Source organism: Phyllobates terribilis, unplaced genomic scaffold (genome assembly GCF_046119375.1).
Source record: "Phyllobates terribilis strain yellow unplaced genomic scaffold, ASM4611937v1 Scaffold_853__1_contigs__length_604787, whole genome shotgun sequence".
Taxonomy (NCBI): domain Eukaryota; kingdom Metazoa; phylum Chordata; class Amphibia; order Anura; family Dendrobatidae; genus Phyllobates; species Phyllobates terribilis.
Window position 1 is genome coordinate 506,240 of NW_027363613.1, and position 14,398 is coordinate 520,637.

At 44.1% G+C, this 14,398-nt stretch overlaps 9 non-coding genes and 1 pseudogene across 9 annotated transcripts; all 10 read right to left on the bottom strand.

Annotated features, from left to right (window-relative positions):
• Positions 1-456: 456 nt before the first annotated feature.
• On the bottom strand, positions 457-647 carry LOC141240424 (U2 spliceosomal RNA). Its single transcript, XR_012305672.1, has one exon. It is a non-coding gene; the product is annotated as a U2 spliceosomal RNA (small nuclear RNA).
• Positions 648-1,762: 1,115 nt separating this feature from the next.
• Positions 1,763-1,953, bottom strand: LOC141240454 (U2 spliceosomal RNA). Its single transcript, XR_012305701.1, has one exon. It is a non-coding gene; the product is annotated as a U2 spliceosomal RNA (small nuclear RNA).
• Positions 1,954-3,068: 1,115 nt separating this feature from the next.
• Positions 3,069-3,259, bottom strand: LOC141240455 (U2 spliceosomal RNA). Its single transcript, XR_012305702.1, has one exon. It is a non-coding gene; the product is annotated as a U2 spliceosomal RNA (small nuclear RNA).
• Positions 3,260-4,374: 1,115 nt separating this feature from the next.
• LOC141240425 (U2 spliceosomal RNA) lies at positions 4,375-4,565 on the bottom strand. Its single transcript, XR_012305673.1, has one exon. It is a non-coding gene; the product is annotated as a U2 spliceosomal RNA (small nuclear RNA).
• A 1,115-nt stretch (positions 4,566-5,680) lies between these two features.
• Positions 5,681-5,871, bottom strand: LOC141240426 (U2 spliceosomal RNA). The gene has a single exon (XR_012305674.1). It is a non-coding gene; the product is annotated as a U2 spliceosomal RNA (small nuclear RNA).
• Positions 5,872-6,992: 1,121 nt separating this feature from the next.
• On the bottom strand, positions 6,993-7,183 carry LOC141240427 (U2 spliceosomal RNA). The gene has a single exon (XR_012305675.1). It is a non-coding gene; the product is annotated as a U2 spliceosomal RNA (small nuclear RNA).
• Positions 7,184-8,298: 1,115 nt separating this feature from the next.
• LOC141240428 (U2 spliceosomal RNA) lies at positions 8,299-8,489 on the bottom strand. The gene has a single exon (XR_012305676.1). It is a non-coding gene; the product is annotated as a U2 spliceosomal RNA (small nuclear RNA).
• Positions 8,490-9,604: 1,115 nt separating this feature from the next.
• LOC141240440 (U2 spliceosomal RNA) lies at positions 9,605-9,795 on the bottom strand. The gene has a single exon (XR_012305688.1). It is a non-coding gene; the product is annotated as a U2 spliceosomal RNA (small nuclear RNA).
• Positions 9,796-10,910: 1,115 nt separating this feature from the next.
• LOC141240437 (U2 spliceosomal RNA) lies at positions 10,911-11,101 on the bottom strand. The gene has a single exon (XR_012305685.1). It is a non-coding gene; the product is annotated as a U2 spliceosomal RNA (small nuclear RNA).
• Positions 11,102-12,216: 1,115 nt separating this feature from the next.
• On the bottom strand, positions 12,217-12,397 carry LOC141240483 (U2 spliceosomal RNA; annotated as a pseudogene).
• Positions 12,398-14,398: the final 2,001 nt, after the last annotated feature.

The following is a 14,398-nucleotide window of genomic DNA, read 5'->3' on the forward strand; positions in this document are numbered from 1 at the left end:
AAATTTTAAGCGCAGCAGAGTAACCAGCGCACATACCTGTTAGCTCAGGTGAGTTTAAAAGGCTGCTGTTAATAACAAGGGCATTTGCTAAATAGATGGTGTGTGTGCAACAATATACTGAAAGGTCAATTATATTGTGCAGCTTATCTCACCACCTGTAGTTATTTAGGTGAAAACTCCAAAATGCTTGCCTAATATGTCTGTTTATCCAAAAGGAAGTAAAAAGGGAGAGCTAGAAAGATAGCATTGCATCACATTACATGGCAATGCAATGCACAGTTGCTGAAGTTGAACCAAAATGAGCTTGTAATCTGGCTTCTGCAACTTTGAACATGAAAAATCCAATGAGGAGAAGAAAAGCAAAGCCAAAGAGTCCATCCCAAAATCCGACAAACAAGCAAAATGAACAAAAAACATTGAATTCAATTCTTTCTGATTTTAGAAACTGCATTAAAGAAGGGGTGCACCGGTCCTGGAGATACTGCAATACCAGGTCAATGCGTGGAGTGGACAGAGCAAGCTCTTTTTCCATCTCCCTGTTCTAAAAATCCATTTAATATATGGTCCCCAGATAGGGGACGTATCAGATATTAAACTGATAAGAACAGATACTACACTTGATCTTAGCCAAAAGGCCGAGAAGCGATAACCAGAATTGGTTTCAAACTACGGAGCCACCCAAGGATCCTGAAAAGTCCATTTGTGGAGATGAGCTCCTGGACTCCCGTTAAGAAGACATGTTGTCAACCTCTAGATCCCTTACATGCCTGCACTTTTCGGCTTGCTGCTGCTGCAATCCACGCGTTTTAGATCTGCATAACTCCACCTCTTTAAACACAGCACCTTCACCCCCTGCTGTTCCCACCCGCCTCAACACCGTTGGAAGGGAGGAGAACCAATTAAGGCGGGGGGTGGGGTGGAACGAGCAGCTGTCTACCCTTAGCAGGAGGGCTCCTGATTACATACCTCTCCTGCTGCTGCTGCTGCTGGCTGTCCAGCAGCAGACTGAAGGTGGCTGCTGCTGTGCACAGGTATATAAAGGCTCAGAGCCTATTATGACACGCGCAGCCAGCGTTCCATTGCCACATTCCATCTACTGCAGGCAGGATACCTGGCTGGCTGAATGTCGCTGAGAAGCTCACAGAGACCGCCATAAGCAACAGTTTAACAGAATGCCACAGACTAATCAACCAAACTTTTTGGGTTGGGTTCTCTTTTATAGTCTGCAGGCATTAAATGAAAGAAGTCAGTGTTCCAGCAGAAGGAGACAACGTTTCAGAAAAGGCATTGTAGCAAACCAAAAAAGAAATTTTAAGCGCAGCAGAGTAACCAGCGCACATACCTGTTAGCTCAGGTGAGTTTAAAAGGCTGCTGTTGATAACAAGGGCATTTGCTAAATAGATGGTGTGTGTGCAACAATATACTGAAAGGTCAATTATATTGTGCAGCTTATCTCACCACCTGTAGTTATTTAGGTGAAAGCTCCAAAATGCTTGCCTAATATGTCTGTTTATCCAAAAGGAAGTAAAAAGGGAGAGCTAGAAAGATAGCATTGCATCACATTACATGGCAATGCAATGCACAGTTGCTGAAGTTGAACCAAAATGAGCTTGTAATCTGGCTTCTGCAACTTTGAACATGAAAAATCCAATGAGGAGAAGAAAAGCAAAGCCAAAGAGTCCATCCCAAAATCCGACAAACAAGCAAAATGAACAAAAAACATTGAATTCAATTCTTTCTGATTTTAGAAACTGCATTAAAGAAGGGGTGCTCCGGTCCTGGAGATACTGCAATACCAGGTCAATGCGTGGAGTGGACAGAGCAAGCTCTTTTTCCATCTCCCTGTTCTAAAAATCCATTTAATATATGGTCCCCAGATAGGGGACGTATCAGATATTAAACTGATAAGAACAGATACTACACTTGATCTTAGCCAAAAGGCCGAGAAGCGATAACCAGAATTGGTTTCAAACTACGGAGCCACCCAAGGATCCTGAAAAGTCCATTTGTGGAGATGAGCTCCTGGACTCCCGTTAAGAAGACATGTTGTCAACCTCTAGATCCCTTACATGCCTGCACTTTTCGGCTTGCTGCTGCTGCAATCCACGCGTTTTAGATCTGCATAACTCCACCTCTTTAAACACAGCACCTTCACCCCCTGCTGTTCCCACCCGCCTCAACACCGTTGGAAGGGAGGAGAACCAATTAAGGCGGGGGGTGGGGTGGAACGAGCAGCTGTCTACCCTTAGCAGGAGGGCTCCTGATTACATACCTCTCCTGCTGCTGCTGCTGCTGGCTGTCCAGCAGCAGACTGAAGGTGGCTGCTGCTGTGCACAGGTATATAAAGGCTCAGAGCCTATTATGACACGCGCAGCCAGCGTTCCATTGCCACATTCCATCTACTGCAGGCAGGATACCTGGCTGGCTGAATGTCGCTGAGAAGCTCACAGAGACCGCCATAAGCAACAGTTTAACAGAATGCCACAGACTAATCAACCAAACTTTTTGGGTTGGGTTCTCTTTTATAGTCTGCAGGCATTAAATGAAAGAAGTCAGTGTTCCAGCAGAAGGAGACAACGTTTCAGAAAAGGCATTGTAGCAAACCAAAAAAGAAATTTTAAGCGCAGCAGAGTAACCAGCGCACATACCTGTTAGCTCAGGTGAGTTTAAAAGGCTGCTGTTGATAACAAGGGCATTTGCTAAATAGATGGTGTGTGTGCAACAATATACTGAAAGGTCAATTATATTGTGCAGCTTATCTCACCACCTGTAGTTATTTAGGTGAAAGCTCCAAAATGCTTGCCTAATATGTCTGTTTATCCAAAAGGAAGTAAAAAGGGAGAGCTAGAAAGATAGCATTGCATCACATTACATGGCAATGCAATGCACAGTTGCTGAAGTTGAACCAAAATGAGCTTGTAATCTGGCTTCTGCAACTTTGAACATGAAAAATCCAATGAGGAGAAGAAAAGCAAAGCCAAAGAGTCCATCCCAAAATCCGACAAACAAGCAAAATGAACAAAAAACATTGAATTCAATTCTTTCTGATTTTAGAAACTGCATTAAAGAAGGGGTGCTCCGGTCCTGGAGATACTGCAATACCAGGTCAATGCGTGGAGTGGACAGAGCAAGCTCTTTTTCCATCTCCCTGTTCTAAAAATCCATTTAATATATGGTCCCCAGATAGGGGACGTATCAGATATTAAACTGATAAGAACAGATACTACACTTGATCTTAGCCAAAAGGCCGAGAAGCGATAACCAGAATTGGTTTCAAACTACGGAGCCACCCAAGGATCCTGAAAAGTCCATTTGTGGAGATGAGCTCCTGGACTCCCGTTAAGAAGACATGTTGTCAACCTCTAGATCCCTTACATGCCTGCACTTTTCGGCTTGCTGCTGCTGCAATCCACGCGTTTTAGATCTGCATAACTCCACCTCTTTAAACACAGCACCTTCACCCCCTGCTGTTCCCACCCGCCTCAACACCGTTGGAAGGGAGGAGAACCAATTAAGGCGGGGGGTGGGGTGGAACGAGCAGCTGTCTACCCTTAGCAGGAGGGCTCCTGATTACATACCTCTCCTGCTGCTGCTGCTGCTGGCTGTCCAGCAGCAGACTGAAGGTGGCTGCTGCTGTGCACAGGTATATAAAGGCTCAGAGCCTATTATGACACGCGCAGCCAGCGTTCCATTGCCACATTCCATCTACTGCAGGCAGGATACCTGGCTGGCTGAATGTCGCTGAGAAGCTCACAGAGACCGCCATAAGCAACAGTTTAACAGAATGCCACAGACTAATCAACCAAACTTTTTGGGTTGGGTTCTCTTTTATAGACTGCAGGCATTAAATGAAAGAAGTCAGTGTTCCAGCAGAAGGAGACAACGTTTCAGAAAAGGCATTGTAGCAAACCAAAAAAGAAATTTTAAGCGCAGCAGAGTAACCAGCGCACATACCTGTTAGCTCAGGTGAGTTTAAAAGGCTGCTGTTGATAACAAGGGCATTTGCTAAATAGATGGTGTGTGTGCAACAATATACTGAAAGGTCAATTATATTGTGCAGCTTATCTCACCACCTGTAGTTATTTAGGTGAAAGCTCCAAAATGCTTGCCTAATATGTCTGTTTATCCAAAAGGAAGTAAAAAGGGAGAGCTAGAAAGATAGCATTGCATCACATTACATGGCAATGCAATGCACAGTTGCTGAAGTTGAACCAAAATGAGCTTGTAATCTGGCTTCTGCAACTTTGAACATGAAAAATCCAATGAGGAGAAGAAAAGCAAAGCCAAAGAGTCCATCCCAAAATCCGACAAACAAGCGAAATGAACAAAAAACATTGAATTCAATTCTTTCTGATTTTAGAAACTGCATTAAAGAAGGGGTGCACCGGTCCTGGAGATACTGCAATACCAGGTCAATGCGTGGAGTGGACAGAGCAAGCTCTTTTTCCATCTCCCTGTTCTAAAAATCCATTTAATATATGGTCCCCAGATAGGGGACGTATCAGATATTAAACTGATAAGAACAGATACTACACTTGATCTTAGCCAAAAGGCCGAGAAGCGATAACCAGAATTGGTTTCAAACTACGGAGCCACCCAAGGATCCTGAAAAGTCCATTTGTGGAGATGAGCTCCTGGACTCCCGTTAAGAAGACATGTTGTCAACCTCTAGATCCCTTACATGCCTGCACTTTTCGGCTTGCTGCTGCTGCAATCCACGCGTTTTAGATCTGCATAACTCCACCTCTTTAAACACAGCACCTTCACCCCCTGCTGTTCCCACCCGCCTCAACACCGTTGGAAGGGAGGAGAACCAATTAAGGCGGGGGGTGGGGTGGAACGAGCAGCTGTCTACCCTTAGCAGGAGGGCTCCTGATTACATACCTCTCCTGCTGCTGCTGCTGCTGGCTGTCCAGCAGCAGACTGAAGGTGGCTGCTGCTGTGCACAGGTATATAAAGGCTCAGAGCCTATTATGACACGCGCAGCCAGCGTTCCATTGCCACATTCCATCTACTGCAGGCAGGATACCTGGCTGGCTGAATGTCGCTGAGAAGCTCACAGAGACCGCCATAAGCAACAGTTTAACAGAATGCCACAGACTAATCAACCAAACTTTTTGGGTTGGGTTCTCTTTTATAGTCTGCAGGCATTAAATGAAAGAAGTCAGTGTTCCAGCAGAAGGAGACAACGTTTCAGAAAAGGCATTGTAGCAAACCAAAAAAGAAATTTTAAGCGCAGCAGAGTAACCAGCGCACATACCTGTTAGCTCAGGTGAGTTTAAAAGGCTGCTGTTGATAACAAGGGCATTTGCTAAATAGATGGTGTGTGTGCAACAATATACTGAAAGGTCAATTATATTGTGCAGCTTATCTCACCACCTGTAGTTATTTAGGTGAAAGCTCCAAAATGCTTGCCTAATATGTCTGTTTATCCAAAAGGAAGTAAAAAGGGAGAGCTAGAAAGATAGCATTGCATCACATTACATGGCAATGCAATGCACAGTTGCTGAAGTTGAACCAAAATGAGCTTGTAATCTGGCTTCTGCAACTTTGAACATGAAAAATCCAATGAGGAGAAGAAAAGCAAAGCCAAAGAGTCCATCCCAAAATCCGACAAACAAGCAAAATGAACAAAAAACATTGAATTCAATTCTTTCTGATTTTAGAAACTGCATTAAAGAAGGGGTGCACCGGTCCTGGAGATACTGCAATACCAGGTCAATGCGTGGAGTGGACAGAGCAAGCTCTTTTTCCATCTCCCTGTTCTAAAAATCCATTTAATATATGGTCCCCAGATAGGGGACGTATCAGATATTAAACTGATAAGAACAGATACTACACTTGATCTTAGCCAAAAGGCCGAGAAGCGATAACCAGAATTGGTTTCAAACTACGGAGCCACCCAAGGATCCTGAAAAGTCCATTTGTGGAGATGAGCTCCTGGACTCCCGTTAAGAAGACATGTTGTCAACCTCTAGATCCCTTACATGCCTGCACTTTTCGGCTTGCTGCTGCTGCAATCCACGCGTTTTAGATCTGCATAACTCCACCTCTTTAAACACAGCACCTTCACCCCCTGCTGTTCCCACCCGCCTCAACACCGTTGGAAGGGAGGAGAACCAATTAAGGCGGGGGGTGGGGTGGAACGAGCAGCTGTCTACCCTTAGCAGGAGGGCTCCTGATTACATACCTCTCCTGCTGCTGCTGCTGCTGGCTGTCCAGCAGCAGACTGAAGGTGGCTGCTGCTGTGCACAGGTATATAAAGGCTCAGAGCCTATTATGACACGCGCAGCCAGCGTTCCATTGCCACATTCCATCTACTGCAGGCAGGATACCTGGCTGGCTGAATGTCGCTGAGAAGCTCACAGAGACCGCCATAAGCAACAGTTTAACAGAATGCCACAGACTAATCAACCAAACTTTTTGGGTTGGGTTCTCTTTTATAGTCTGCAGGCATTAAATGAAAGAAGTCAGTGTTCCAGCAGAAGGAGACAACGTTTCAGAAAAGGCATTGAAAAAAAAGCAAACCAAAAAAGAAATTTTAAGCGCAGCAGAGTAACCAGCGCACATACCTGTTAGCTCAGGTGAGTTTAAAAGGCTGCTGTTGATAACAAGGGCATTTGCTAAATAGATGGTGTGTGTGCAACAATATACTGAAAGGTCAATTATATTGTGCAGCTTATCTCACCACCTGTAGTTATTTAGGTGAAAGCTCCAAAATGCTTGCCTAATATGTCTGTTTATCCAAAAGGAAGTAAAAAGGGAGAGCTAGAAAGATAGCATTGCATCACATTACATGGCAATGCAATGCACAGTTGCTGAAGTTGAACCAAAATGAGCTTGTAATCTGGCTTCTGCAACTTTGAACATGAAAAATCCAATGAGGAGAAGAAAAGCAAAGCCAAAGAGTCCATCCCAAAATCCGACAAACAAGCAAAATGAACAAAAAACATTGAATTCAATTCTTTCTGATTTTAGAAACTGCATTAAAGAAGGGGTGCACCGGTCCTGGAGATACTGCAATACCAGGTCAATGCGTGGAGTGGACAGAGCAAGCTCTTTTTCCATCTCCCTGTTCTAAAAATCCATTTAATATATGGTCCCCAGATAGGGGACGTATCAGATATTAAACTGATAAGAACAGATACTACACTTGATCTTAGCCAAAAGGCCGAGAAGCGATAACCAGAATTGGTTTCAAACTACGGAGCCACCCAAGGATCCTGAAAAGTCCATTTGTGGAGATGAGCTTCTGGACTCCCGTTAAGAAGACATGTTGTCAACCTCTAGATCCCTTACATGCCTGCACTTTTCGGCTTGCTGCTGCTGCAATCCACGCGTTTTAGATCTGCATAACTCCACCTCTTTAAACACAGCACCTTCACCCCCTGCTGTTCCCACCCGCCTCAACACCGTTGGAAGGGAGGAGAACCAATTAAGGCGGGGGGTGGGGTGGAACGAGCAGCTGTCTACCCTTAGCAGGAGGGCTCCTGATTACATACCTCTCCTGCTGCTGCTGCTGCTGGCTGTCCAGCAGCAGACTGAAGGTGGCTGCTGCTGTGCACAGGTATATAAAGGCTCAGAGCCTATTATGACACGCGCAGCCAGCGTTCCATTGCCACATTCCATCTACTGCAGGCAGGATACCTGGCTGGCTGAATGTCGCTGAGAAGCTCACAGAGACCGCCATAAGCAACAGTTTAACAGAATGCCACAGACTAATCAACCAAACTTTTTGGGTTGGGTTCTCTTTTATAGTCTGCAGGCATTAAATGAAAGAAGTCAGTGTTCCAGCAGAAGGAGACAACGTTTCAGAAAAGGCATTGTAGCAAACCAAAAAAGAAATTTTAAGCGCAGCAGAGTAACCAGCGCACATACCTGTTAGCTCAGGTGAGTTTAAAAGGCTGCTGTTGATAACAAGGGCATTTGCTAAATAGATGGTGTGTGTGCAACAATATACTGAAAGGTCAATTATATTGTGCAGCTTATCTCACCACCTGTAGTTATTTAGGTGAAAGCTCCAAAATGCTTGCCTAATATGTCTGTTTATCCAACAGGAAGTAAAAAGGGAGAGCTAGAAAGATAGCATTGCATCACATTACATGGCAATGCAATGCACAGTTGCTGAAGTTGAACCAAAATGAGCTTGTAATCTGGCTTCTGCAACTTTGAACATGAAAAATCCAATGAGGAGAAGAAAAGCAAAGCCAAAGAGTCCATCCCAAAATCCGACAAACAAGCAAAATGAACAAAAAACATTGAATTCAATTCTTTCTGATTTTAGAAACTGCATTAAAGAAGGGGTGCACCGGTCCTGGAGATACTGCAATACCAGGTCAATGCGTGGAGTGGACAGAGCAAGCTCTTTTTCCATCTCCCTGTTCTAAAAATCCATTTAATATATGGTCCCCAGATAGGGGACGTATCAGATATTAAACTGATAAGAACAGATACTACACTTGATCTTAGCCAAAAGGCCGAGAAGCGATAACCAGAATTGGTTTCAAACTACGGAGCCACCCAAGGATCCTGAAAAGTCCATTTGTGGAGATGAGCTCCTGGACTCCCGTTAAGAAGACATGTTGTCAACCTCTAGATCCCTTACATGCCTGCACTTTTCGGCTTGCTGCTGCTGCAATCCACGCGTTTTAGATCTGCATAACTCCACCTCTTTAAACACAGCACCTTCACCCCCTGCTGTTCCCACCCGCCTCAACACCGTTGGAAGGGAGGAGAACCAATTAAGGCGGGGGGTGGGGTGGAACGAGCAGCTGTCTACCCTTAGCAGGAGGGCTCCTGATTACATACCTCTCCTGCTGCTGCTGCTGCTGGCTGTCCAGCAGCAGACTGAAGGTGGCTGCTGCTGTGCACAGGTATATAAAGGCTCAGAGCCTATTATGACACGCGCAGCCAGCGTTCCATTGCCACATTCCATCTACTGCAGGCAGGATACCTGGCTGGCTGAATGTCGCTGAGAAGCTCACAGAGACCGCCATAAGCAACAGTTTAACAGAATGCCACAGACTAATCAACCAAACTTTTTGGGTTGGGTTCTCTTTTATAGTCTGCAGGCATTAAATGAAAGAAGTCAGTGTTCCAGCAGAAGGAGACAACGTTTCAGAAAAGGCATTGTAGCAAACCAAAAAAGAAATTTTAAGCGCAGCAGAGTAACCAGCGCACATACCTGTTAGCTCAGGTGAGTTTAAAAGGCTGCTGTTGATAACAAGGGCATTTGCTAAATAGATGGTGTGTGTGCAACAATATACTGAAAGGTCAATTATATTGTGCAGCTTATCTCACCACCTGTAGTTATTTAGGTGAAAGCTCCAAAATGCTTGCCTAATATGTCTGTTTATCCAAAAGGAAGTAAAAAGGGAGAGCTAGAAAGATAGCATTGCATCACATTACATGGCAATGCAATGCACAGTTGCTGAAGTTGAACCAAAATGAGCTTGTAATCTGGCTTCTGCAACTTTGAACATGAAAAATCCAATGAGGAGAAGAAAAGCAAAGCCAAAGAGTCCATCCCAAAATCCGACAAACAAGCAAAATGAACAAAAAACATTGAATTCAATTCTTTCTGATTTTAGAAACTGCATTAAAGAAGGGGTGCACCGGTCCTGGAGATACTGCAATACCAGGTCAATGCGTGGAGTGGACAGAGCAAGCTCTTTTTCCATCTCCCTGTTCTAAAAATCCATTTAATATACGGTCCCCAGATAGGGGACGTATCAGATATTAAACTGATAAGAACAGATACTACACTTGATCTTAGCCAAAAGGCCGAGAAGCGATAACCAGAATTGGTTTCAAACTACGGAGCCACCCAAGGATCCTGAAAAGTCCATTTGTGGAGATGAGCTCCTGGACTCCCGTTAAGAAGACATGTTGTCAACCTCTAGATCCCTTACATGCCTGCACTTTTCGGCTTGCTGCTGCTGCAATCCACGCGTTTTAGATCTGCATAACTCCACCTCTTTAAACACAGCACCTTCACCCCCTGCTGTTCCCACCCGCCTCAACACCGTTGGAAGGGAGGAGAACCAATTAAGGCGGGGGGTGGGGTGGAACGAGCAGCTGTCTACCCTTAGCAGGAGGGCTCCTGATTACATACCTCTCCTGCTGCTGCTGCTGCTGGCTGTCCAGCAGCAGACTGAAGGTGGCTGCTGCTGTGCACAGGTATATAAAGGCTCAGAGCCTATTATGACACGCGCAGCCAGCGTTCCATTGCCACATTCCATCTACTGCAGGCAGGATACCTGGCTGGCTGAATGTCGCTGAGAAGCTCACAGAGACCGCCATAAGCAACAGTTTAACAGAATGCCACAGACTAATCAACCAAACTTTTTGGGTTGGGTTCTCTTTTATAGTCTGCAGGCATTAAATGAAAGAAGTCAGTGTTCCAGCAGAAGGAGACAACGTTTCAGAAAAGGCATTGTAGCAAACCAAAAAAGAAATTTTAAGCGCAGCAGAGTAACCAGCGCACATACCTGTTAGCTCAGGTGAGTTTAAAAGGCTGCTGTTGATAACAAGGGCATTTGCTAAATAGATGGTGTGTGTGCAACAATATACTGAAAGGTCAATTATATTGTGCAGCTTATCTCACCACCTGTAGTTATTTAGGTGAAAGCTCCAAAATGCTTGCCTAATATGTCTGTTTATCCAAAAGGAAGTAAAAAGGGAGAGCTAGAAAGATAGCATTGCATCACATTACATGGCAATGCAATGCACAGTTGCTGAAGTTGAACCAAAATGAGCTTGTAATCTGGCTTCTGCAACTTTGAACATGAAAAATCCAATGAGGAGAAGAAAAGCAAAGCCAAAGAGTCCATCCCAAAATCCGACAAACAAGCAAAATGAACAAAAAACATTGAATTCAATTCTTTCTGATTTTAGAAACTGCATTAAAGAAGGGGTGCACCGGTCCTGGAGATACTGCAATACCAGGTCAATGCGTGGAGTGGACAGAGCAAGCTCTTTTTCCATCTCCCTGTTCTAAAAATCCATTTAATATATGGTCCCCAGATAGGGGACGTATCAGATATTAAACTGATAAGAACAGATACTACACTTGATCTTAGCCAAAAGGCCGAGAAGCAATAACCAGAATTGGTTTCAAACTACGGAGCCACCCAAGGATCCTGAAAAGTCCATTTGTGGAGATGAGCTCCTGGACTCCCGTTAAGAAGACATGTTGTCAACCTCTAGATCCCTTACATGCCTGCACTTTTCGGCTTGCTGCTGCTGCAATCCACGCGTTTTAGATCTGCATAACTCCACCTCTTTAAACACAGCACCTTCACCCCCTGCTGTTCCCACCCGCCTCAACACCGTTGGAAGGGAGGAGAACCAATTAAGGCGGGGGGTGGGGTGGAACGAGCAGCTGTCTACCCTTAGCAGGAGGGCTCCTGATTACATACCTCTCCTGCTGCTGCTGCTGCTGGCTGTCCAGCAGCAGACTGAAGGTGGCTGCTGCTGTGCACAGGTATATAAAGGCTCAGAGCCTATTATGACACGCGCAGCCAGCGTTCCATTGCCACATTCCATCTACTGCAGGCAGGATACCTGGCTGGCTGAATGTCGCTGAGAAGCTCACAGAGACCGCCATAAGCAACAGTTTAACAGAATGCCACAGACTAATCAACCAAACTTTTTGGGTTGGGTTCTCTTTTATAGTCTGCAGGCATTAAATGAAAGAAGTCAGTGTTCCAGCAGAAGGAGACAACGTTTCAGAAGAGGCATTGTAGCAAACCAAAAAAGAAATTTTAAGCGCAGCAGAGTAACCAGCGCACATACCTGTTAGCTCAGGTGAGTTTAAAAGGCTGCTGTTGATAACAAGGGCATTTGCTAAATAGATGGTGTGTGTGCAACAATATACTGAAAGGTCAATTATATTGTGCAGCTTATCTCACCACCTGTAGTTATTTAGGTGAAAGCTCCAAAATGCTTGCCTAATATGTCTGTTTATCCAAAAGGAAGTAAAAAGGGAGAGCTAGAAAGATAGCATTGCATCACATTACATGGCAATGCAATGCACAGTTGCTGAAGTTGAACCAAAATGAGCTTGTAATCTGGCTTCTGCAACTTTGAACATGAAAAATCCAATGAGGAGAAGAAAAGCAAAGCCAAAGAGTCCATCCCAAAATCCGACAAACAAGCAAAATGAACAAAAAACATTGAATTCAATTCTTTCTGATTTTAGAAACTGCATTAAAGAAGGGGTGCACCGGTCCTGGAGATACTGCAATACCAGGTCAATGCGTGGAGTGGACAGAGCAAGCTCTTTTTCCATCTCCCTGTTCTAAAAATCCATTTAATATATGGTCCCCAGATAGGGGACGTATCAGATATTAAACTGATAAGAACAGATTTTTTTTTTTTTTTTTTTAAAACCTATTCAGGTTAAAATTAAAGTCCACTCCACAGTCCTCTTCTCCCCAAAGGGAGACAAGACGTGGACTCCAACTTAAATCATCATCAGGTTTTGGTACTTTTAATGTCAGAAAAAAAAATTACAAAAATACAACAATACTTACAAAGAAAGAAATGTTTCAGAACCTGAATGGATACCAAAAAAATAAAAATTAAATTATAACTGTATTAGCAACAGTAATAACATCAAGTAAAATACTTGTAACCATTATCAAAAGCATGAACCCCAACCCAACTCAGAACCTTAAGGGACAAATCTTCAACCCTTGATGCTGAAAAAACTTGTTTCGATACACCATCTGGTATTCTATATTTCACACAAAAAACATTTTTATCTCTTATTAGTTCTTTCCTAACATTCTCTATAAGATAGTCCAAACGTTTCTCATCATACAACTTACGGTACAACCGGTTAAAATATTCTGCATTCTTTATAAACATAGGTTGTTGAAAAACAACTATATTTTCTTCCATTGCCACCTCCACTTCCTGTTCCTTTCTCTTTTCTTGCTTTTTAACCTTACCACGGCCAGTTCCCTGACTTACACCTCCCATTTCACTCTCTACCCTATCCCCCCAATCTACTCTTGTTTTCTCCATCTCCCTCTGCACTCCTACAGGTTTGCTTTCTTTTCCCTTTACCACCAACACCTTTTCTACACTTTCCTCCTTTCTCTCTACCAAAACCTTTTTAACCACTACCTCCTTCTCTTTATTTCTTTTCCTCTTTGGGCAATTCTTAAAAACATGCGTATCTTCCTGACACAAGTTGCACTTCCTCCGATCTTTACAATCCTTTGACTCATGATCACCTTTTTTGCAAAAACCACATACACCACCCGAACAATTTTCCTTTCCATGCCCGTATTGACGACAAACTCGACAAAAAGTGGGTATACCACTGAAAAAAATATCACCATTTATATTACCCAACTTAAACCTAGCTGGGGGAAGCAACACAGTCCCCTGCTCATCTTCTTTGAAACGGACCAAAAATTTCCACTTCGAAGTCCAAAAACCAAATTCATTATAAATCTTCCCTTTTGGTGTTACTGACAAACAAAAAAACTCCAAAAATGTAAGAACATCCTCTTCGTCCACCAATGGAGAGTACATTTTAACAATGATCCATTTATCTCTAACGGGGAAGTGTGGCATTACACTTATCCCCTCCATTCTTTTATCCTGGCTTGCAGTCATTTTCCTTAGATATCCTTCAAAAAAAACTTTGTCAACAAAAACTATATCATAAACACCCCTCCTGGGGTAGTCCATTATCGCCAACACTTCTTCTGTCTTCAAACCAAAAAGATCCACAAGAACTTGACTCATCACATACCTAAAATCCTTTTGATCTCGAAAGTTCTCCTGAACAACCAAACGAATAGAATTCTGCACCTTAGCGAATTCAGGCACATGATCTTCCTCTCCTTCATGTGATGCTGCAGACATCTTCTTCACAAACAGGTTCTCCTCTTCTCAATAGAAACCTTCAACACCGAAGTGCCAGGTAGATGATCGCCTCCCGTTGCCCGGGGACTAATCCGACTCCCTAATAGCAGCAGGGAGGTGAAGCCCTGCTGAAAAACAGAGCGATCCCCCCAGGCCAAGGAGCCGGGTACCCCGAGCACCTCTCAGCCAAGACCAAGGCAGCAGCCGCTAGATCACTGCACTTGATCTTAGCCAAAAGGCCGAGAAGCGATAACCAGAATTGGTTTCAAACTACGGAGCCACCCAAGGATCCTGAAAAGTCCATTTGTGGAGATGAGCTCCTGGACTCCCGTTAAGAAGACATGTTGTCAACCTCTAGATCCCTTACATGCCTGCACTTTTCGGCTTGCTGCTGCTGCAATCCACGCGTTTTAGATCTGCATAACTCTACCTCTTTAAACACAGCACCTTCACCCCCTGCTGTTCCCACCCGCCTCAACACCGTTGGAAGGGAGGAGAACCAATTAAGGCGGGG